The 24,875-nt window shown below is 43.1% G+C and overlaps 1 protein-coding gene across 3 annotated transcripts in view; it reads left to right on the top strand.

The window, feature by feature from the left end:
- The first annotated feature begins 10,320 nt into the window (after nt 1-10,320).
- FHL2 (four and a half LIM domains 2) overlaps nt 10,321-24,875 on the top strand; it is a 56,519-nt gene continuing 41,964 nt past the window's right edge. The window contains exons 1-2 of one of the 3 annotated variants that reach the window (XM_085583224.1): nt 10,326-10,479; nt 11,098-11,186. The gene's annotated coding sequence lies outside the window, so the exon portion shown is untranslated. Of the gene's footprint in view, nt 10,480-11,097; nt 11,187-24,875 lie in introns of all 3 variants that reach the window. The other 2 variants (XM_085583208.1, XM_085583229.1) reach the window with 2 other exon arrangements.

Genomic DNA, 24,875 nt, shown 5'->3' with positions numbered 1-24,875 from the left:
TCTTGGGCACAATGGCAATATAGAAACATACTTATGCATCAAATGCCAGTTTACATAGGTGCAAAAATAGTTTGTACCAGCTGAGAGAAAACAAATGCTTTGTCCTCACTTTGCAAGTAAAATCTGACTGTGTGAAAAAATAACAGAAGTATCTATGCTTTTTTTTTATTTTTAAAAATCTCTCCACCAAGAACCAAGGTATTTTAGAAATATCTCTGTAGTGACTGTTGAGATCTGTTTATTAGCTCTCTCACATCCACATCCTTTCCACACACAGCAGGCTTGCTGGGCAAGTAATGCCTGTGACCTTGCAACTCTGCTGCTACAGAGCCGTGTTCCCTGGGGAAGCAGTGGAACACTGTAGGAATTAAGCTGATGCAGGGAAACCACTGAACCACAGCTTTCATAAGGTCCTAGGATCAAGGTTTCAATTTATTAAATTTATTTTCTCAATAAATTTAATATTCAGCCTGGAAAGCCAACACTTATTTGAGAAAATAAATGGTATATTGGTTTTCAACAAAAACAGTTTTGAAGGAAGATTCTGGACTAATTGTCATGGTTTAGGAATGGTACCGCCCAGTTTAGTGTTCCCACTTAGACTCTCCAAACCATACTGATATTAACTTGGTACCCTCCTCCTTGTCCCTCTTCCCCTGCAATGGGCTGGAGAGGAAAACTGGAAATGCAAAAAATAAAGATCATGCATTAAGATATGAACAATTCACTGGGAACAGCAATGAGATGAGAAAATAAACAGTAAAAGCAGCAGTACTGATGACAGAGGGTACAAGCAAACAGACATAATTGCTCACCACAGTAGACAATACCCAACTGCTCCTTGTGGCTCAGAGCCAGTGTTTCCCCACTCCTCATTCTGCCATGCTGGCTTGACCAGAAGGAAACCCTTCTCCCTGGAAGAGAAAGTCTCTTCTCCCCACGCCTGGCAATGATGAGGTGGCATAGAACAACCTCCAGCTATTGGCCACGGCCCATCCCAGCTACTGCAAAAATTGAACCTGTTCTGATGGAGCCAGGAGAATAATTTAAACAAAGAGTAGTGGTCCTCTAGTTTGTGGTGAAACAAGAGTCTACACAGCCACAAGCTCTCAAATTGAAACAATTACTGCATGCTTCTCCCAGGTCTTAGTTGTGGTAGAGGATTACTGTATGACACTTTAAGCAGAAATACCTAGAAAGAGAAACAGGCCACAACATGTTGGACGTGATGACCATTTATTATTTTGTTCAGTGATTTGATCTTTTACATCAAACCTCACATTCTGAAAATAGAAAGCTGAGTAAGAATCTCATATTTCAGTTTTTAAAAAGACACCTTCAAGAAATGTGATAGATAAAGCAAACCCAGTAAGGGTAACATCTAATCTTTCCCATCCTACACACATGCAACCTCTCCTTAACACCACAAGCTTGAGTATCAGGAGGCCATTAACACAAGCCAGAGGCACTGCTCTTAAATCTCATATTTGTTGAAATCTGCCTCATTGTTTGTCTTTTTCTTAACACTTGGCACTGGCAATGATTAACACCGCCAACATTTTCCTTGCCAGAAAAGGAGGTTTTTTCTGGTTTTTTCCAGTGAAGCTTGGAGATACTGCCCACTCTGAGACTGCCTTTCCTCCTTTTTCTCTGGAGAGAGCAGCTAAGGAGGAGGACAGAAATCTCATGCCCCTTTTAAGAGAGGTGTTTTCAAGAGGAACGGAAGGAAAAGTTGCAGTTTATAAACTTTTTGTGGGTCTCTTATCTTTTTCACTGCTGAAACATTACTCAGAAGCTGCTGATAACCTCTCTCTTCCCCTCTTCAGACACAGCACTGTACCACCAAGGATCACCCCAAGAAATGCTGCTTGGCAAAAAGCTGTGGTCAGTTGCTTGGTTAATATACAGTCTGCTCTGGGTGAGTTCAGAAAATGAGAGCTACCAGGACAAGTTCAGTTGAGTTTTCTCAACAGTCTGTACCTGTGGGGTGAGACACCTCACACTGATGCAGGGACCTGGGTTAAGCTTAGTTTTGCATCTCTACTTGCTCCTTCTCAATTTTTGCTCTTCTTGTGAGTTGGGGTGACCAGGAGAGGCATTTTTAGCTGGTAATTTGCAGCTGGATGTTTGCCAGCTCCTTTTCATCTCCCAAAAACCACAGAAGCACCAGATCAGATCTGATAATCTGGCCTGTTAATTTTTGGTTATTATACCAGGGAAGAAGAGCACCCTCTTCACTTGTCAGCAGCAAATAGGTCACGAGTTGGCTGGTTTAGCAAACATGAAAACAATTTGCTGATAGCAGGGACCTAGACCCTAAAAGGAGAGAATACACATTTGGCTGGCAGACACCTCACCACCCCAACAAAGGAGAGATATTTGCTATCTCTAGCTGCTTTTAAGTTGTCCCAAGTGCAAACTTGTTTCTGAGTTTTAAGCGGTCTGTCTGTTAAGACTTTCTTGTTTATTGCTAACAACTGCCCAGTGAGCCAATACTTTCTAAGAGCTGCTATCATTCACCCACACTGCCCTGCCTGAAAAACAGACATGAGGTTTTGGTAGCTCGCTCCTTACCTCACTGTGTCAGTGGGATCCTGCCCCAAAGACAAAAGGTGAATGATGAAAGCAAAGTCATTGCTTTTTCATGCAATTGCATGAAAGCAATTGTCAGGCTTCAACAGCCTTAAATATGCTGGCATGGCCTAGATGTATTCAATTTCAAATGATTGTAGTGCCAGATGCATCTTATGTGAATACAGAGACAAAAATTCCTATGTGTCTCTAATTATATATTCTATTAGTATATTCTAATTGTATATTCTTCCTTCCCTTGTATTCAGCAGCTACAAAACTTGGAAAGAAATGCCAGTAGTAGATAAAGAGGGTATGAAAGCTATAAAGAGATGTGGAGGAGGGGAGAGAAGGCTTAGGATGGACCAAAGGTCATTGCAATCCCTTCCTTGCTTACTGTCAACCTTCCCCACTCTCCAACCTCACTTCTCTGCAGCCATTCCCTTGGATTCCCCTGCCACTTCTCAAGAATCTTCCTTTACTAGGACAATGCTTAAGGTGAGAAGGTAACTTGCAAGGCACTGAAATGTGTTCCTCAGCTGTGATTCACACTGGGAGCAGTCCTTGGACCTCACATTCTATAGAGCATTTTGGCAGAGGAACAAGGGTGGGGCTTGGTGCATGAAGTTCACGGAGTTATAACAGGCACACTTTTTATCCTTATTAAGACAATGGGCTGAGTGTGGTTATTGGTAGTATTGTATTTGTGTGATGATTTGTCAGCCCTGATGTAACAACCTGAAGGTTAGGGAGTTCATTTCACTGCTCACACCCTGGCTCATGCCCTGTGTGGTGCCCTGGGGTCCTTCATGCAGCCACAGCAGCACAGGCCCCCTCCAGCTCCTGTATCCTCCCTCCTGCCCCTGCCGGTGTCTCAGAGACCCTGGCCAGGGTATATCCAGTAGCTTGAAACAGCTCCTTGTGAGCAACTGACTGGAGCCCTCAAGGGCTAAGAATAATATAATTTCTTCTTCTATGAATGAATAGGCTGTTCCAGAGGACAATTAAGCACCTAAGAGAGGTCAGATGAATTACTCTCTGGAGGTTCACATTCTACTTCTTTGGTCACGCTCACAGACTTTAGACTTAGTACCTTCTTGTATCTTGTATGAAGTGAGACAAACCCCAATTATGTTGCAGCAGTTGCAGTAATTTTTAGAACTCTAAGGAGCAAAGATATCTACAAGCATCCATTTATCCTCTTTTTCCATTCACACATTACCTTTCTATTTTTGTGCTTATCTCTCACGTTACCTATTCAACAACTTCCAAAACGACAGCTGCTGTGCCATGGCTCCTTCCCGGCTAAACCCCACGTTTAGCCCCCAGGTGTGTTTTCCAGGAGGTGAAGAGCGAGCAGGCGTTGGTGTGCAGGCAAGCATATGCTTTATAGCAATGCTGAGATGCTGAGAAGCAGTAGCTGCAATGTTGATCATATCAAGGCAGTGTTAACCAGGAGACTCCTCACAGCACGGCAAACACATGTCTTTGGAGGCTTTTTGCCCTCTGGAAGGTAGTGGGTGTAACATTTTTCTTCTCTCTCTCGCTCAGACATGAAGGATGAGCAGCTTAACACGGTCACTTTTGTTAGAGGCATGCATATTTCCATCTGCTCAGATGGATAGCAAAGTGCCTGGCACAAAGCAAGGAGACACTCTAAAAAGGAATTGTTTCAGAGGGGAGTGTCTAGGCAGAGCTAGGAAAACAGTGGTGGGTAGACACCATGCATTGAGACAGGCACAGATACTTCAGATCAAAGGCTTATGTACTTATCAAGCAAAACAATAATACTTCTTTTTTTCAAAATCCTTCTAGCTGGACTGCTGTCCAGGGCACCACTAGCAAAGTGGCAGAGAAGATGCATAAGCCTTAGCAGTAACAAACTCCCAAAGCTGAAAGTTCACTCCTTCACTTCTAAGGCAGAACTCACACTGCAAAATGGTTCATAGCTACTGCTGAGACTTTGCTAGATTTGAGCAAGCACTGCTTCATCTGGCGAGCCTTAGACAAGAGGTCCACAAAGATATAATGCTAGTTTAGGTGGCAGCTTAAATTTTTTTCATTGTGGATGTATATAGAAAAAAAGGTCTATGAGGTGAGAGGCTGAGAAAAAAAGCTGAACATAATTTTTGCTAAACCCCTTTGAGATGAAAGCTATAGTTTCATTCACACCCAGGACTCAAGGATCTTCAGAGCACAGATGTTTCAAAATCTAGTATCTTACAAAATCTGGTATCTTGACTCTATCAAGAAAATAGAAATTAAGATGTTCTTTAGGTTCAATGTTATAAATATTTTCTATCTATTTGCTAAATATATTAAAAACCATACATCACTGATTAAAGCATATCTTATTGTATCCTCTTTCAGGTTTGCTCAAGTTTAAGGCAATGGCATTATCCTCTGTTGACTTCTGAAAAATGTAGCCCTTATTTGAATACAAACAATAATTTTTAACCAGCAATTATTTCCTTTCCATAGAAAGCTTTCTGCAAGTGTTGCAATTTTGGAATTTTCCAATAATTTCTGTATCAAAAACACAGATTAAGCTTACACTACCTGAGAATGCTGTCTAAATAGCAGACATTAGGAGGTATTTCTGCTTTTTGGGCCAAGGTCCATCTCCTCCCTATCTGACTTTGATATTGATGTCTCAGTGAAGAAAACAACATAGCACAAAAAGAGATGTTTGATTTTTAGACTTCAGAGTAATGGCCTGTGTTACCAGAAGGGAGCCAGAGCCCACTGACACAGCAGCAGAAAGCCAGGCCTTTGGCTAAGTTCTGCCTAGGAATTCACCTCCGTGGCTGGATGCAAGCAGATGGATCATGTGGTGATGGTTCACCTGCAAAAACACCCCAGCCACCCTCTAACTCCTGGGATGGATGAACAGAGACACACTACCTGAGGGCTGAGTGAGATCTAGGCAGCTAAGCGAGTCCATGTGGTGCTACAGTGTCACCCGAGGAACCTGGCTGAGCCTCTGCTTCCATGGGCACACCTGTGTTTGGGGACAGCATAGATCAGAGGGTGTGAGGATCAGAGTGGTAGGCAGCTGGGCTGGAAGGTTCTCATGTGGGCATGCACGTGTCCAGCCTGTTCCCAACAGGTTGCCACAGCCTCGGGACTGCTAGGAGCCATCCTATGTGCTGCAGAAGGGGTGAGAAGCAGCAGCTGTGGGGGAATCCCCATATCAGTCAAAATATTAATTTGGCTTCAGAATAGGCCAGCACCAACTTGAATAATGCGCTGTATCATCTTATCAAGGGTTTTCCTGGAAATCTTTCTCAGGCTCCCAGACAGATTTAGTTGCTGTCATTGGTGGAGACTGACAGTAGGCAGGTTGCTAAAAATTGAACATTACATAAAGTTTCAGCCATTCCAAAAGAAGGATGACATTTCTAAAATTAAGAGCAGATACTGTGTGAAACATATAGCCAAAGAATTTAAGAGCTACTTGACTTGCTTTTGGCCGGTGCTAGTGTATGGACATACAGTGAGGGCAAACCCTTAATACCTGGAAATGGTTCCTAAAGACAATGTCAATCTTTTACTTAGTTTAATTAATAGCTAATGACAGACACATGATGGTGGATAACCACTACCTGCCTTAATCTAAGTTAGGCTTCACAGGGCTCCTCCTGGTGTGTTTAGCTCACTTGAAGAGGGCTATCAACAGCAATTCTTCACCTCTGAAGTGGGCCTGATAGGCAGCAGAGAGTCTTCTCAGAAACTCAGCTCCTGGGGATGGATGGCAAAAGTTGGCTCTGCAGGAGCAGCCCCGAGCTCTGCAGCAGGAGTCAGGAGGAATTTCAGGGACCAAGGTCCCTGCTCTCCTGCTGAGGGGGCTGCTGTAAGATAGCCGGCTATAGCACAGCAGAGCCTATCTCCAGGATGAACATGGTGAAAAGGGACCACTTTACTCTCCTGCTTTTCTGAATGGGACTGCAGGCACTTTGGAAGAATCTTCACTGTTCCGGACTCATCTTTTGTTTCATGTTTAGCGACCAGAGGTCTTGACTTTTTGACCCTTTGTAGGGCTTCGAAGGACTCAACCACAAGAATAAGTGATAGCCAGCTGTTCAGAGACCATGATGGCAAGTAGAATAATAGTCTAGGCCCAAAATGGTACACTTTCCTAAACTGAGCTTGTCAGGATGTGAAAGGGAATGGCAGAAGTCCTGAGACACACAAAGCTGCTTCGCAGCTTAATGCGGTCCTCTCCATTGTTGATGTGTGAAAGCATGAGATATCAAAGGAATAAATAAAGAGTATTGGAATTCATTAATTAGCTAACATGGAAATTGGAAAGTTATAACTGATGTTCATTTACAGAGGTAGAGGCATCACTCAATAATCAGATCATAACACTCTGTAATAACCCTGTGTTTACATTTGTTTAAAAAATGTCTCCTGTTATATGCCTCTGTTAAAATGATGAGGGAAGAGGAAAGACTGTATTGTTTTCTTTGGTATTCTTTATTGTCACAGTCTCCAAGGTGAGCATTTTTGCATGTGAATTGTCTCTCTATAATTTTGTTATTAATACTATTGCTGTTTATTTTCTTATCTCATTGCTGTTTTCAGTAAATTTTTCTTCCCTCAAGCTGTTGTCTTCAACTTTTGTGCCTCCAGTTCTTCATTCCATCCCACCACACGGGGAAGCAGGAGGGGAAGTGGGACCAAGAGAGAGCAGTTGTTTGAGAGAGTCTTGGTGGGGGTACTGATTTGGAGAGAACCATTCCTAAACCATGGCACTGAACAAGCACTCTCCCAAACTGTGCTCAAAATAGTACTAGTCCCCATGCACAAACTGGTCCCAGTACTTTATTTCCCTTAATCATTAGACAGAATTCTTCTTGTTACTTGAATTTCTCAGGCAGATTTCATGCCCTCTTATCAAGAGAAAAAAATGCCAAGTAAAGACCATTTTACACCCCAAATGTAGCAGAAGGCTTCTGTTGAGCTGTCCTGTTTATTTGAGTGGTTTCTCCACCTTCCCACACCAAATAATGCTGCTCTATATTCTAAGTTGTGAGCTCTCTGTGGTGTTAGACGAGATCTTTTTGTGGAAAAACCCACAGATATGTACCATGCCCTCTGGCCACCTCTGTTAACTCCTGTACTAGTTTTTGTCTTGGAAGTAAATGGTTGGAAACACAGAGACTCAGCCTGAAACCTTCTGACCATGGAGAAAGCTTTCTGTGATACCACAGATTTTCTTTCTATGGTGACTCCAGCTAGAAGATCCTCTCCCACTTTCACTAGTAGTTTCCAATGCCACATTCTCACTTGTGCTGCTACATTTTTTTGGGGGGGAGCACATGCTGAACCAAGCAGGAGAACAAGCTGGGTTATATTATGATTTTTTAAAGAGTATTTTGAGGTGGCTCAGTGGCTTCAGTACAGACCCAGGCAGGGCTGTACTCACCCATCTGAGCCAGCTCTGTCCTGTGTTGTGGTAGCAGAGGTGGGCATCTGGGGGGTCATGCAGGAGGAGAGTTTTGGAGAGATGGAGTAGGTTTTGTTGACAGTGGTGTAGCCATGGGGAGAGTTATCCATGGAAACACGCACCATACATTGAAAAGACCAGCTAGATTTGCCACCTACGAATGCCACTTTGTGAAGGGACATTAATATGTCAGTGAGCATAGGAATGGCTTTAGGAGACTGGAAAAAGGCAAATTAATTGCTTCAGGAAAAGTTTCTCAAAGTTTTCCTTTCTTTTTGAAATCAAGATACACCATACAGGAGGTGAGGCACTTGGCACTATGGTTTAGGGGTGATTATAGTGATGTTAGGTTGATGGTTGGACTAGCTGATCTTGGAGATCCCTTCCAGCCTTGATGATTCTTTCATTCTGTGACAGAAGTCTAAGCTTGTAAGACAGACAAGCTTTCAAGCACACTCTCTAGTAGTACATCTTCATGCAAGGGGAAGGTGTGAGGCTTACCTGAGCCTGAATACCTGGGCTGGCTTAACCCAGACATCTTTTCACACATTGGCAAGGGAGATTGTGATGTAGAGTACAGCTTCATCTGGAGCATACCCCGGGAGAAATTAGCACTGGCAGTACAACTAACCTTCAGGCTTATCTCCACATGAGGCTGAGTTGACAAATGACAATCACACCTTTGCTGCTTTTTTATCAGTGACAATTTAACCATCCCTTTTTATTTGCCTGATATTGTGGAAAATGACTGATTCCTCAGGAATGTGGTGGTCACTGGGAGTGCTCAGGGCTGCATTCTGGGGACAGAAAGCAGGGAAACTGAAGCAGCTAGAGTATGACAGATTACTGTCATAATCCTAGGTTACAGGCTTACTGTCATAACCCAGGTTACAGCTACCACCTTAAGAGGCAGTATCTGTGGGCCCAAAATAAGACAGATGTAGCCTGACAGGTTAGATATGGGACACAGGTAACTCCTGCTGGTTCTTTCATTTGTCTTTGTGGGTGAAGTTTCTCTATCATCATTTACAAATGTCATATGTGACCTTCTATACATCTCAGATCTACACTCTGGTTCCCCACCATGTGCCTGTAGCTATTAACTTCAGTTCTAAAGTGCTGAAGAGCTGTAACAGGCATTTCTGTGATACATATGAATGTCTGAAATCCTGGGCCCCAAAGTTGTTTATTTTTAGGATAGATATGCTTGGCTCCTGCTTCTGAAGCAGGCACTCCTCCATCACAGTTGTGGCCATTGCAACCCATGCTCAACTCACACAAGTTTAGGTTTTCTGCTCTCCTTGATAGAAGACGTAATATGATGGAACAAGAATTATCTGTTTGCAGTAGAGGAGAACTGCAAACAGAGGGTTATTTGTCATACAGGAGAAGGAATTGTGAGGGCAGACTTGGCCATCAGCAGACCTGGCAGGGATGGCCCTGCTGGCACACTGCCATGCCTTAACAGGGTTACAGAAGAGAGAGATGCAGATGCCTCCTGCTGCAAGAGCCAGACCTCACCTGGATGTGTGGCTATAATATGGTCTCAACAGCTCTGGGGAGTTAGTTATTGCAGGGCTGATGACTGGTGAAGAATGCAGACTTTTTTCCAGGATATGAAGTCTTGCACTGTATTAACCGACCATTCAGATAACATAAAATCATATTTTAAAATCATTGAAGCATATAGATAGAGGTGATTTCATTTGTTTCAGAATAAAATGTACTGAAGGGTGACAAAAATCTCCAGTAAAACACTAAAACCTCCAGCAGAGGCCTGAGGGTTGTTAAATCACACCCAAAGGTGGGGGGGGGGGGTGTTAGAGCTCCTGCTCGGAGCATTACTTCACTGTGGAGAGCCACCTGCCTATGGTCTGAAAGGAAAAGAGCTGTGACCAAATGTGAATAACTCAGATTCATCCTCCCAGATTCATCTTTCAGACCACCCTATACTTTTACTTGAGGGTCCTCAGGCTTAGTGTCAACAGCTAAAGGACAACAAGTGTTTGAGTTTTGCTGGGCAGTGGCTTCCAAATTATGAAACTGATTTCCCTGGAATCAATTCCTAAAGTCTTAGCACGTGTCTAAGACCCTGGGCCAGAAAACAATTTAAACATGTGTGAATGCCCATTGGCTGAAACATGCCATGAGTTCTCAGTGCTGAGAACAGGCTTTTGTCTCTTCCTAGGACTGTTGGATCATGGGCTCAAAAAGCAAGGTAGGGAGCTGATCCCAGAGGGGCAGTGGGATGGGCAAGGATCCAAGTGCTAAAAATACAGTGGCCTCCTTGACCTGCAAACAGAAAACATTTCCTCCCATTCACTCGGTACAACTTTGGTGCTGGGTGAGCCTTATGTGGGGAAAGAGGCCACCACTTTCTGCAGGGACAGCAGGGACAGCAGTGATGAGGATGCAGAAGGAGGGCATCCTTGCAGAGAGCTGTGGCTGCCAGTCTGGTAAGTAAGTGTATGGCACTGTTTTCCCATTAAATCCCTATTAACTCAGTTTTAAAGGAGAGCCTGTGCAAGCGTGTGTTGTAGAGAGGCTCCTCGAGGCAGCTCAGGTAAGCAGTATGCTTTATAAATTCTGCTTTTAGTGTCTCTTTTTTAAGATTCTGCTAACTTAACAAATAAATCACATTTTTTAATATAAGTGAGATTGAGATTTATTTAAACTAGAGAATGGTTGGAAATTCAGGTTTTGATTATTATTTTTCCTCTGTACTTCAAATTAAGCGTGGGCTATTAATGGCAACACAGAAGTTCTTGTGTAATGCAGTTTAAGCTGGGTGCTTTAAACCATTTAAACATAGAGGATCACATTCACCTTTCTACAAAGCCACTAAAGTGATAGGAAATAATATTTAAATATTTTTTTCAGACCAAAACATTTTCATTAAAATTAATATAGTATGTTTATAAGCCAAACTAATTTTGCAATAAATGGTTTAGTGTATTTAGTACAGAGTATTTATATGGTTACAGATAAAGCAAATGCATCATTTTGCTAGCTATTAAAAATACTTAATAATTTCAGTTGGAGTACTCAGCTGTAAGAGCTGTTTTCCATTTCAGTGAACTTTATGCTGTGGAGAGGAAAGAAATGATTTCTCCACATGGCTGAGCATCAGGTTTCTTTGAGCATGGAAGCAGGCTTGTAAAGGGTAGGTGTTTATGCTTGCTTGTTTCCATCGAGAGTGTTCTCTGACATGCAAATGACCTTCCAGCTGCTAGCAGGCTTTAAGCAGATCTCCTTTAAAACCTTCTGCTGCAAGCCCATGTCAGCTCAGGCCAGCATGTGCATGGATTAGCTTTGTTTTAGCAGGCAGAGTTGTAGTTCCTTTAGTGCTGTGCTGCCACAGCTGGGTGAAAACCACTCAGTGGCAAAAGGGGAAAACTGTATAAATTATGTGCAGATCACAGGCTCTCTTGCCCTTTTCCCTCTCTGAATCCAGCTCCACCAGGGATGATTTCCACTTGAAGGCTGACTTGGAGCAACACTTTCTGAAGTAGTCTTTATAGTTAATATCTGGGAGGTTTTGTCCTGTTTTCTTTAGCAGTGCTCACTGTCTAAAATAGTGAGGATGTTTAAAAAGTGAGAATGTCCCTACACTTTTGAGTAAGCTGAGTGGTGCTTTGGGCGAGGTGATTCACTCAGCCAAAAAAACAGACACATTTTTGAAAAAAAATTATCTCTGCCTAGCAGGAGAAGTAGTTCATGGGTAAGAATGAGCAGCCAAGACCAGGATAAGGCAGTATTTATCTAAGCCATCTGATAATAGTTAACTAAAAGATGCCTGGCAGATGGCATGTTAAAACTGACCAGAGTATAATCTGGAGTGAAGAGAGAGGGAAGAGAGAAAAGCCAAAAGGAAGAGAGGAGGGAGAAGACTTGTATCCATCTGGAGTTTCACCCAGGATGGCTGAAACATTAATTTTTGGGCAGCTATACATGTTCCTGCTTCATAGAGTCTCTGAGGTATAACAGGAGGTACCTGGGGAGCACAGGGAGCCCCTCCCCAGTGCCCTACACTCCAGTCACACCTGTACAACAAATAGCTCTCCTGTCATGTCACCATTCATCTATGCAAAAATGACTGAGCGGATGTTTTGAGGGACAGCTAATGTTGCAGTGCATTGCTGAAAGGAAATCTACCCATGACAGCATTGCATAGTTGAACACCAGGCTTCCATAAATAATTAGGAAGGCAAATCTTTGCCTTTTATCTTTGTCACAGTGACTGGAATGCACCTCACTACCTCCAGTGATTACAATTCATGCAGCACTAAAACCACAAGGTATGCTTTTCACATGCCTGATGTACACCCCTCCACCCACCAGCATTGCTCATAAATGTCCCTTTTTTTCCAAAGATACCAGGACCCACTGGCAAAACTCGGAGACTCACCAAGTATTGCTTGAAACAACAATCTATTGTTAAAAAAGAGGAGCTCTTCACAAAAGACATGTCTGATAGGTCCAAGGAGTGACTGGTGAACTAAAGTATTTGGAATGTTTGTGTTGTGAGCATGATGGAAGAAAGGGTTCAGAATAATATTTTGTAGGCAGTAAGAAGTTTCAGTAGGAACTTTGCTCCACTAAAAAGACAAATACTGATAGAATCCAATTTAAACTAGGTGCTGTATTTATTACCATTAATAGCAGTTTTTATAATAATAGCAATAATCATAACAGCAATAATCAATCAATGTGGGATGGGCAGCCAGCAGCAGGGAAGTGAAGATGTAAGGTGATTGAGGATGAGTCCTAGACCACTCCCATTGTCTTGTGGTGTGTGTATGCTAAACTTTCAAAATAACTGGTACCAAGAAGAGGAATTTTGATAATGGCTACCAGCTTCCATGGAAAAAAAAAAATCTTTCTTATCTCTGCATGTCTCCACCTATGGTGCCACCACTGGTTGTTCTCTCTAAGTACCTACAACACAGCTGGCCAGATGTTCTTCACTCCTTTGGCCTTTATCACAGCACAGGGGTTGAGAGGAAAACCTTGAAAGGGTTTTATTCCAAATCAGTCTGGCACACTGTGGAAATGCACATAGCAGGGTGTTAATGCTGTCTAACCTAACCTGTCCAGGCATCTGTCCATACCCCTACTTGAGCTGCCTCTGGCCCAACTTCTGGAGGCCTCCATTAACTGCAGGACTCATGAAGTTTTTTTTATGGATTGAGCTAAAGATCTGAGTCAGGTATGAGCAGAAAAGGCTGACACAGTTCAGAAAGGCTGTTGAATAAGAACAAGATAACATTTTGTCAGGACATGTGTCAGAAATTGTATGTCTGCAGCTGATCTTGCCCAGGGGCAGAAGATCCAGCTTTGTTTTTCTGTGAATCTGTGGTGTTCAGTGAGTCCCATGGTCAGAAGGAGGCAAGCTGGAGGAAATCACACAGAACCTGAATTTCTCAGGGAGTTATAACAGCTTAGGAAAAAAAAGATAGCTTTGGGAAAATGTGAAGAATAGCAGAAATTTAAATTTTGAAACTTGCCTGAGGCATCACTTCTGGAAAAACCAAGTTGATACAGCAAGTAGTGGCTTGATGTGGCGTTATTCTTATATCTCTGTGATGTTCATTTTCAATAGAAGATGGTGCTAAGTGAGGAGGGAAGTGTGTATTTTTTGCTACAAAATTCAATGCCTTTATGACAGACCCTCATGAAAGGCTTTGGCAAACCTTGTCCTTGTGCCTGGCACAAACTGTACTGAACAGAGCGTATAAAGTCACAGGTAAGATTTTTGCCTTCAGCTATTTGCAAGCAGAGTTGGTTTAACATAGAGCAATTTGGATGAATTAGAGAGTTTAAAATGCTTCCCATCACCTTATCCTCTACTGCTCTGTCTCTCTGCCTGCAGAACTATTTTTATGGCCAGATCCTTATCTGACCTCTTTAAAAACCTTGGTGCAAGGGGTCAGACTGGTAGGCACTCATGTCTGCAGAAGTTTATCTGCTTGTGGCATCAGTCAATGTCTCATCTCTTAGGTTGCCACTGAAATTGTGCTAAGGTTGTTTGCTGATTGGAGAATATAACTTAAAGGTTGGCTGTTTAAAACATAGATGGCCTGGGCCATATGGGCAGTTTGGTGACTATTCAGAGATCATGCACAATTCTTCAGCCTGACCAGAAGCAGAGGGTTATTATTCAGAGACCTACAGTGTTACCAGGTAAAGTGCCTCATATGGGGACAAAATCACTGAAACAGGGCTTTGTGTGAAACTGTGCAGTCAAGGAGCAGGAGAAGGACCACTCCTGTCATGTGCAATTCCACTGCCAATAGCAATTTCACTGCTAGAAGGGAGCCAGTCCTATCCTCCTTTCTGAGAAGAGATTAATCTACTGAATCAGAGATATTTGCTCATGCACTGGAGGAACAGGGAAAGGGAAAAAACTATTTACTGAGCTCTGATCTTTGTCACCTGTAGAATATGTATATTTTCACCTGGAGTATAAGGCAGGATACTCACATTTTTTACCACCTTGCATTTGGGCCTTGATTCAGAGATGTTGGAAACTTTCCACTGACTTCAGGGGACTTTGGATCATGTCCAAAACTACCCAACAGCCTGGAAGGGCAAGAAAGATAAACTGACTCTGCTGGAGAGATCCAGGAAAAGACTTCAACAGAGATAATTAGAATACTGTGGCATTTAGGGAATTTTGGGGTTTTGTTTTTCTTGTTTGGTTGGATTTTGATTCCCCATAGCAACTCATAGTCTAATGCCTGGATTATTTTTGCTGTTACATTTCTCTTCCTGTTTTGATTTCTAAGGAGGACAGCCCTCAGGGCTTTTGGCTGCAGGGCCCGTCAGGCAGCTGAAATGGAGCAGCAGGAGCTCCTGCAGAGAGATGCAGTCCATGGCTCAGCTGCAGGGCCAGGGAAAGCAGGAAGCACTGGGGCAGGATGAGATCACAGAGCTGTCCCAGATGTCCCCAACCCAGAGCCATGCTGGGCAGATGCTGCCATGAGGGGAAGAAGGTGGAATGGGGTGACTCCTGAGCCCACAGACTCACAGGAGAGTTTACAAATCCATGGCAGCCCTTGTGATTGTCCCAGGAGCTGATGAGCAAAATCGCAGGAAAGGCAGATGTTTGATTTGGGCTAACAAGAGCTTGTGATTTGTTTTAGTCTGGGCCTGGTTCAAAGTCAGTCATTATAATCTGGGTTGTGTTCTGAACTGAGGCTGAACTGAGCTTTGCTTTTCCATTTTTGAGAAAGCCCAAAGAGCAGCCTCCTACTGTGAAAGCCCTATGAGCCAAGCTGCTGATGTGAAACAAGTCTCACATTTGTTTCCTTTCACATCTTTTGGTTTAGAAGAACACACATGCACTTAACACACACCCTAAAAATAAAATCCTCAGAAGAGTTTGAAAATCAAGATTTTTATTTTTTAGTGACTGCCTCTAGCAGCCTGCTTTTATGATCTTGCCTTAGAACTAACAACACACAACTGATCAGCCTTAAAAACAAAAAAGGAGTTTTCACACCTTGCTACTTCTAAGATAAAATGCCTTTTAATGGCTTTTCTACTAATTAGCTGCCATGACTTCCCAATGTCTTGGTAGAGGCTCTTTTTAATTTATGTCAATATAATCAAGAAGGATTATGGTCTTTTATTCAAAGTGTGTTGATAAGGGATAAGCAAACATAGCAGTGCTGCCTTCCTCCCACTAACAGCCACCTCCAGCTGTGCCACTTCGAATATCAGATCTGCTGTGCCACACACCTGCCTGGGCAGGAGCTGCCAGGAGGGACTGAGGATGAGGAGACCACTTGGTAGGACTGAAGTGGCCTGGAGGATGGAGCAGAAGGTTATTGCTACAGCCCTGTCACAGAATTATCTGCTGCTAAAGCACAGCAGAAAGCTCAGTGAAGACCACACAGGGTAGCTCACCACCTGGGATACAGAGAAATGATAAATCTTTCTCAGAGGTGGAGAGTTTGTGCAATTGCCACAATCTCCCTCACAGCTCTCTTCTTTCTCATAGGATAGCTCTTCAGTTTGGGTGAGGTGAAAATAAACATAATGCCAGTAAAGAAAAAAGCCAAGTATAAATTAATGAAGCCAAACCTTCCTAGCTGTGGTTAGTCTCTAAGCATCTCCCTGATCTAGACTTTGTCAACAGTAAGCCCAGTTTTTGTGCTTTCCCCCTTACAAATGGCTTTGCTCATGCAGTACCAAGCACTGGCTGGCCTAGTATCTGCAGTGGTTATTGAGGGGATACACACAACTTCAGTCAAGAGTAACAAATCATCTGGAACACACCCTTGGAAGCCTATTTTAAAATAAACATTTACAGCCTCAGTTCTTCAGCAGTCCACAACAGGACCAGCCTAATGCCATAGCCTCAGGATTTGTCAGCTTGGATAAACCTTCATGTCAGCCTCTTGTTACTCTGCAAGCTGTTTGATTATTCCTAGCTATCACAATTATCTGCACCCACATTTTCCATGCACTCTCAATACAACACTCAGATGTTTCAAACTGATAATTTAATTAAATTATGGCCATTACAGTTATTTCAGTTCCAGGAGTATGTGAGGCAAAGATGCTGAGGATAAACACAGCACTTGTGCTTCCAGGGGAGTGGACAGATTCTGTTCTGTGGGAATATGAAGCTTTCAAAGGACTGAATTTCATCAGCCTTTAAATCCTCTAGAAATCATTCTTTTGCATATTTCAAGTGGTAAATTCCAAGATGGACTCCATCAAGTTTCCTTGTGGAAACTTGGTCTTACACATGCAAGTAGAATTGGAGATCAGCTATTCCTCTGTGTTTAAGAAGTAGTTTTACTTTGTTTGGATATCCACTGTGGAGGCAGCAGTGCCAAGACAGCATGCAGCATGACTCACTCCCTTTTTGCTGATCCCTGTAACCAGCAATGTGCATTTTGCGTGCATGTGTGTGTTTGCCTGTCAGGAACATATGCACAGTCTCCCTACAGGCTGGACCTGTAGGGATCGCTGGGCTCCAGGATGGCTTAGATGAATGGAGACGAGAGATCTCTGCAGGCTGCTCTTGGGATGTAAGGTTTATTAGGGATGGAGAAAGGTCCTGCTTGGAGCTGCCAGACGCAGCACGTGGCAAGGCCTGAGGGGATGGGGGAGGGGAGAGACAAGGGGTAAAGAGGATGCTCTAGGAGAAGGTGGAAGTTCTAAGAGGGGGGAAGATCCAAGAGGGCGTCTGGCCCCTCAGAGACCCCTTATCAGGGGGCTTCAAGGTAGGCTGGAACAAGGCTTGGGCCAATGGGGTCACAGACACTTGATGTTTCAGGGGAGGGTTACAGGTGTGGGGTGAACCATACATTTTGGGGGTTGAGATGGAACAGTCCACTTGACTTTTGGACTTATCTGTAGATAAGGGTATTATCCAGCCAGTAGGGGGGGATTGTTTTCATCCTGGCTGTACTATTGTGAATAATTATATTTATCCATCCTTCCCAACATGGACCCATGCACACAGAGCTGCAGCAACCTCATCTGCATCCTAAAGGTCATGAAGTTGAGCCAACTCTAGCACCCTGAATTTGATGGAGATCCTTGCTGAGGCACTTTTCCAGCTTTCCAGAGATAAAGACTGTGTCCCAAGAAGACTTCCTTTACAAGTCTCATTACCAACTTTCACAATATCTCATGCAACTTGTGAAGAAGCAAATGGTTACCTCTGGTTTTGTATCTTTTGTAAGAGAACAGTCCACCCCTTTACTGAACTGTGGCTTATATGGGAATGGAATGATAGTGGCTTGCAGTTATACTTAAATCACTCCTACCACAAGACAGACTTGAAGATAAAGTAAGGAATGAATTTATTCAGGAATCCAAAGATCAGCATTACAATCTCCTTATTTAGAGGCAGCTGTGCATAAAGAAAAGAAAACTTACAGCTGCAGACAGATTATTTTGTTATCTCTTTTATGCTGTTGAAATGCTCTCAGCATGCTTACATACCTTTCAGCTTGAAACTTGTCTTTAAGCAAGGCCTGGTCCACAGCATGTATTTCATTGAAGGGATGTTTCTTAAAGAGGTATGCATGTCCTTGCACACCTCCTTTCTCCCCTGGGCTATTTCACTCCCACATATGCCATTGCCTGAGCTGGGAAGCATTTATGCCTGCTGGATAGGTGTGTTCTTCTGCCCAGACAAAATATCTTGGTTCTTACCATCACGCATGCTGATTGTGAAGGACAGCTTCTCCTGAAAGGCAGAGCAAGATTCAGACCTCCTTGTATTAATTTTTTTATATAGTGAAAACACCAGGTGGTATATGTGAATAAGCTAAAAATCATAGTAGATATACATGTAGTTAATCAGATCTTTACTGTATTGAGACAAGAATTAATGGCAATCTAATTATTTCAGGGTGAAAATGACATAAACAGGCTTAGCATGAACTCTGCCCATGCAGATGGGCAAGATGGCATCCTCTTCCTCAGTGTCGATGTACTGGATGAGAGATTTCTGAAAAACATTAAAACCAGAAGTAGTTTATCATACTCCATATTCTATTAACACAATTTTATTTTTCGTCTGTTCTCCAAAATCCTGGATTCATATTAGCCAATGCATCAAGCAGTCCCATGTTTAATTTTCATATGGGATAGTGGTGAAAATCCTCACTTGCAAAGTTTCAAAACTGGTCTTTGATGGCAAAAGTTTTTACTTTTGTGAGTACTGGAGATACCCTTGCAATGGTCACATGAACAGGAGGAATAATCTTGGGTTGCTCAACATTAACGTGATCACATCTCTGTGAAAAACAGTTTTGACTTAGAAAATAACTTTTGTTTTTTCACAAGCAATGCTGCCTGGACAGTGTTATATAGAATGGTTGTCCTCAATAAGATCCTGGCATTCCTATTTCCAGAGCTACCAAGAAAAAGCTGGGTGATTTGAGCTGCTGACATGTTTGAAAAGGAGCAGAACTGCTCTAGTCACATTAAGAGATGATGCAAGTAATTTTTTTTTCATCATGGCAGCAAAGGTCCTACATGAGAAAGGCTTCTCAGTTCAGTCCTCTAACACAACTGTGCCAGAAAGGATACTTTGAGAGCTGTATTTCTGGGATCCCCTGGCCTTTCCCTACCACACTTTCTCCTCCTTTCTCTACCACACTTTCTCCACCTTACTCTACCACACTTTCTCTTCCTTCTCCTTTTACTCTTCAGAGAGCTTCTCCTCTTCATCATCACCAATGCCATCGTTAATATCTGTCAATAGTCAATATCTGGTTTTCTTAAAATTTGATTTCCAGAAGGCAAAGATGTCCCATGGGCCCTTCCTGACACAAAAGATCAAGACCAGAGCGGGATCAGAGTCAGAGAATCCTCAGGTCTGGGATCCAGTCTTTAGGATTTGTTGAGATGATATGCAGAACCGAATGGTCTAAATGCATTTCAGCATACAAGGCAGAGATAACAACTTCTTTTTCTTTCTACTTGTTAATCTCCCTTAGTTCTAGACTCATCAATGCCAGGAGATCTTTCTATTCATTTTTCTTTATATCTGGCAACTACTGAAACTATTCAGGCCCAGGTTCAATTTCAAAGTAGTGGTGATGCCTGTGGCTCATGCAGAGACTCAGAAAAACGCTTTCTCAATACACTCTAGCAAAAGAGCAGATTCTTCCTAAAACACAGAAAGAAGCATTGCTGTCTGCTGAGCAGGAGCCAAGTTTAGCATGATCACAGATCAAAGAAAGCTGTGAACCTCTCATCTCTATATCAGCAGGGTGCTGTCCAGAATGCTCAGTATATGTGCCCAAAAATTCAATGGCAGATATGTTTACAGAAGAGTTTTCCAAGAGGCACTTGGGTTGCACTCAGCAGCTGCCCTTACTGCTGTGGCTGGGCATACCTGGCGTGTCTGGGTGATTTATGGATCTCAACTGCTCTCTGCTTGAGACACAGGGGCTGCTCCAGCACGGCGAGGAGCCATGAAACAACAGCTGCAACAGATGGCCACAGCTCCTGCTCCAATTTGGATGGCCACAGCTCCCCCCCAGTTTGGCACACTCTGCCAAAACGGGGTCAGACACAGCGCCTGTGTGGGGCTGGATAGGTGAGGGCTGGATAGGTGAGGAATACCACAGGGACATTTGTCAGTGGCAAACAAAGGGTAATAAACTGCTCCAGGAAAATAAGGTTATATGGGGAGTGAGGTGAATGAGGGAAAGGTGAGAAATGGCAGATGTTTTCAGGAAACATCTGCTAATCCTTGACGGGAAAGAAGTGGTGGGAAAGATGCTAAGGAGGCAGCAATTCAAAGGATTACCCTGCAGTTTTCATGGCTTGAGTGGAGAGGGGAGGATGGAAGACCACACCGCTGACACTGCAGATGTCTGGGGCAGAAAGGAAGCAGGGGAGACATGTGGTATGCCAGCCATAACATGTAAGAGGAAAAGAGGGGTGGAACACGGAATGAAATGCATATAAAATTATGGTAATACTCAGGTGGTCTAGTATTACATTGGATTATGGTTTTCTGAGGTATGCATACAGGCAGCATTAGAAAAAGGTCAGCAAATTCATAGTCAGGATATCTGCAAAAACGGAGTGCAGATTTTGCATGATAAAGACTCTAATCTCACTGTCCTTCAGTCATACTGAATGTAAATGCATCTTTTTAAAGCATAAAATATACACTGTGGGGTTTTTTCCCAAAAAAATTTAATATGAGAGAGCTATTTGTGCATTTTGATCAGTGTGTAAAAATGTAGCTAGTCTTGGCTGAGAAGGCCTATATAGCAGAGATAGGTCATGTCTTTGCTCCACATTCTTTGATTTTGATTTCTGTGCTCTAGAACATGTCTGTCAAGTCTTTCAAATTAATGCATGTCCACAGAGATGATAATTTGTCTTTGAATTGTTTTTGAAAAATCTGAGTAGCCTCAATGATGTCAGAAGTAGCTATTGTTTAAACCAGGTGTGATGAAGAGCTGTCCTGGCAAATGTCATGTTCTCTGTTAAAGTTGACCATAAAATTAATGGCAGTTATAATATATGTAACTTTTTCAATCCACCAGTGAAATCACTATGAGCTCTCACAAAAGGCATCACTGAAACAGATGAAGTATTAATTGAATCATCTTCAGAGGTTTTTATGTCATGGAGGAGAAAATGAGTGACCCAACATAAAGAGAAAAGAAGCATTTGAAGTTTACTGTAGTCACATACAGGATCTGGATAAGGGGCAGTGGCAGGTGGCAGGTTGGCCATTAATCTGAGCACTAATCTAGGCTTGACAGTGAAATTCTTCTCATTGTGCTAAATAGCCTAAGAGGTACACAGTAGCCCTAGGCTGCACTTCTTTCAGCAAAGCTCTAGCAAAGATTGAGTTACCTGTTGGTTATTTGTCCAGGGGAGGGATATATTCTGTAACAACAACAGCTGCTCTTTATCCACACAACTTTTTAATATTGCTGGGCTTGTTTCAAATTGCATATGAAGGCTAACCTGAGGCACCAGCCTTGCATTAGAGCAATATCACAAAAGGGGATTTTACAGCTGAAGTCCTGCCTTATATAGCCTAAGAACAGCTTATTGATTGCAGTGCAGTAATGGGTGCAGACAGGATAATTCTGAGGTGCTGAAGCATCTCTATTCAAGACCTTATACCCCTCGCTCAGCATGAAAATTGAGTAAGATGTGGGGAAAGAGCTATCACAGCTAGTCTTGGGAGATTCTGTTGGGAAATGGGTTCCTGACAGACAGATCCTTTTACTGGCTGTGGAGGTATGGAGAACTCTAAGTTCACTGGGGGCTGGTTTTTTTTATCATCTTAGTGTATTTTTCAGATCTTGTTCTTGAGCAATGATCTCTCTCATAGTTTTGCCTACAACTAGGAAACCTGAGCCCTTGGGAGCTTATGTGATTTTTTTTTTTCAAAATGTTTGGCACCTGCACCATCTCTGTCTGTGACTGGGACTAGCGTTTCTTGCCAGGTTGGATAACATAGATGTGGGTGTCATGTCCAAGGTCACACCATGAATTAATGTCAGAGCTGGGATTATTATTACTTATTATGGGCAGGCTGGTGATTACACATATGCTTAAGGCAATCTACAGTTTCTATTACAAAAGTCTGCTTTTGTGTTTGTGCATGCCAAAATAAAACTGCTTAGTGTAAAATTCCTGATCCATACAAGCAGCCTCGTACTTGGAGGTAGGTGAAGCAGGCTGGGCTCTTGATTTCTTCATTTTGCTAGTGACAGCTCCTGACTCCTGCTGCTGGGGTCACAGCACTGTACTTCTCTGAGATAAGATTTACCTCAGGAGAAAATTCCTCTCTTCTAAAATAAGTCCTGAAAGAATTTTTTGCACATATATTCACTGGTGGAGTTAGGTAGAATGGAGTAAAGGCAATAGTTCAAATAGGCAGATAAGTGGGCAAACAGGGAACCAAAAGTCAGTGTTACAAGGATTGCTTATCTCTTCTATTTTGAACTCAGGCAATCACTTGGATCCTTTTGTCACTACAAACCACAAAAGGTTTCACTGTTGTTAAGTGAAGCCTACTTAGCTTTGTAAGGACTTATTTTGGTGGATTATGAGGGTAGATTTAGTTTTAGATTGAAGAAACCTTAGCATGATCCAAAAACAGCAGCTAAAGCATACTGAATGAGTATTTCAGCCAAAATGGGAAAGGGCAGAGATGGGGCCATGAGACAGCTGCTAAGAGCAATGGCCTTTTGTGAGCTGTGATATTTGCTTGGCATATAAGTGGAAGAGTGAAGAATAAATGATTTGTGCTTTTCCAACTTTGTATATACTCTGAAAATATATCCAGCACCCCCTCTGGCTTAAGAGTCATCACCCAGTTCTCTCTTCTCTCAGGGCACTTCATTTGTCAGTGCTGGTGGTGAACAGGGCTGCATCCAGCTGGGGCCAGTCACCAGTGGTGTCCTCAGGGGCCTGGGTAGCAAGATTTCTGAGAGAGAGAGAACATGATTTATATTTAGAGTGAAGGTTGAGCTAACCCCAGCCTAGGACTCAGATATGGGCCTCGGCAAGGCCTTTGAAGCCTATGACGCAGGTAGGAATTAGTCTGTGGTGCAGTTAGAAATTATGTTAAGGTGTGAACAAAAAGTAATGAGCTTTCTGAGTGTGAATTACTATAGGTCTGCAATGTGAAACTTTAGCCACCTTAAGACAAAGACAAACAATGTTTGCTGGCCAATTATAGTGTGCACACAATTTGTAAACTATATTGAAGTGTATATAAACTGCCATCTTATAAACAATAAAGGGAGAATGTAGCATTAACCATATTGGCTTGATCTGCATTTGTCTTATCCAGCTTCCCTATTATTTATAAGGCCCCTTGCTTCTGGTCTGTGCTGGGACCAGTTCTATTTAATATTGTTATAGATGATGTGGATGAGGGCATTGAGTTCTTCATTAGCAAATTTGCAGACAACACTAAGCTGGGAGCTTGTGTTGATCTGCTGGAAGGAAGGAGGGCTCTGCAGAGAGACTTAGATCGGTTAGGTGGATGGGCAGAGTCCAACAGCATGAAGTTTAATAAGTCTAAGTGCTGAGTTCTACATTTTGGCCACAAAAGTCCCCTACAATGCTACAAGCTGGGGACAGTGGGGCTGAACAGTACCCAGGCAGAAAGGGACCTGGGGGTGCTGGTGACAGCCGGCTGAACATGAGCCAGCAGTGTGCCCTGGTGCCCAAGAAGGCCAAGGGCATCCTGGCCTGTGTCAGGAATGGTGTGGCCAGCAGGAGCAGGGAGCTCATCCTTCCCCTGTACTCAGCACTGGTGAGGCCTCACCTTGAGTGCTGTGTCCAGTTCTGGCCCCTCAGTTTGGGAAGGACCCTGAGACACCTGAGCACATCCAGAGGAGGCACCAAGGCTGGTGAGGGGCTTGGAACACAAACCCTGTGAGGAACGACTGAGGGAGCTGGGGGTGCTTAGCCTGGAGAAAAGGAGACTCAGGTGATCCTACTGCTCTCTACATCTCCCTGAAAGGTGGCTGTAGTCAGGTGGGGGTCGGTCTCTTCCACCGGGCAGCAACTGGCAGAACAGGAGGACACAGTCTCAAGCTACGTCAGGGAAGGTGCAGGTTGGATATTAAGAAAAAAAAATTCACTGAAAGAATAATAAAGTACTGTAATTTTCTTCCTGGGGAGGTGGTAGAATCACCGTCTCTGGATGTGTTTGAAAAAAGACTGGACACGGCACTTGGTGCTATAGTCTAGTTGAGGTGTTAGGGCACAGGTTGGACTTGATGATCTTAGAGGTCTCTTCCAACCTCTGTGATTATTCTGTGATTCTGTGATCAGGTCTGCAAAGTGAACCCTAAGGCATGGGGCCATTAAGTAGGCACAGAAAGGCAGCCTGGGGACTGGGATTCATCTCTCTCAGTGTGAGCAGGACAGAGGATGGAGTGGGGGAGAAATGGAAAATCTTCCTCAGTTTTCCATGCAAATTTTGGTTTTAGAGGTTTTGGAGAGAGTTGGGGGTCTGAATTTTCAAACTCAGTCTCATCTGCATCATTTACCCAAATGTGGCATTGTTTGCTAGGGGAAGAACTCCTGCCTGTGCTCTGAGCTCTGACAGCCACCAGGCCCAAGGGGCACAAGCTGTGGAGACGGGGCATGGGACAGAACAAACACCTTAAGAAACAGCAGGAAATTCACAGAAAGAAAAAAAAAGAAATGCATCAAGGTCATTAAATATAATTTGCTTCTTCTGTCTCAGAGAGTTCCCAACCCAAAACCTGTGGGAATTCAGGAAACTGTTCTGGGATATATATATTCACAAGCACAGACTACTGGCTAGGGGCAAAAAAATAGGCTAGGTTAACTTATAGCTCACCCAACGGAGACA

Source organism: Lonchura striata, chromosome 1 (assembly GCF_050655825.1).
Source record: "Lonchura striata isolate lonStrDom1 chromosome 1, ASM5065582v1, whole genome shotgun sequence".
NCBI lineage: Eukaryota > Metazoa > Chordata > Aves > Passeriformes > Estrildidae > Lonchura > Lonchura striata.
The sequence above is the reverse complement of the archived record's forward strand: the minus strand, read 5'-3'. Positions and strand labels throughout refer to the sequence as shown.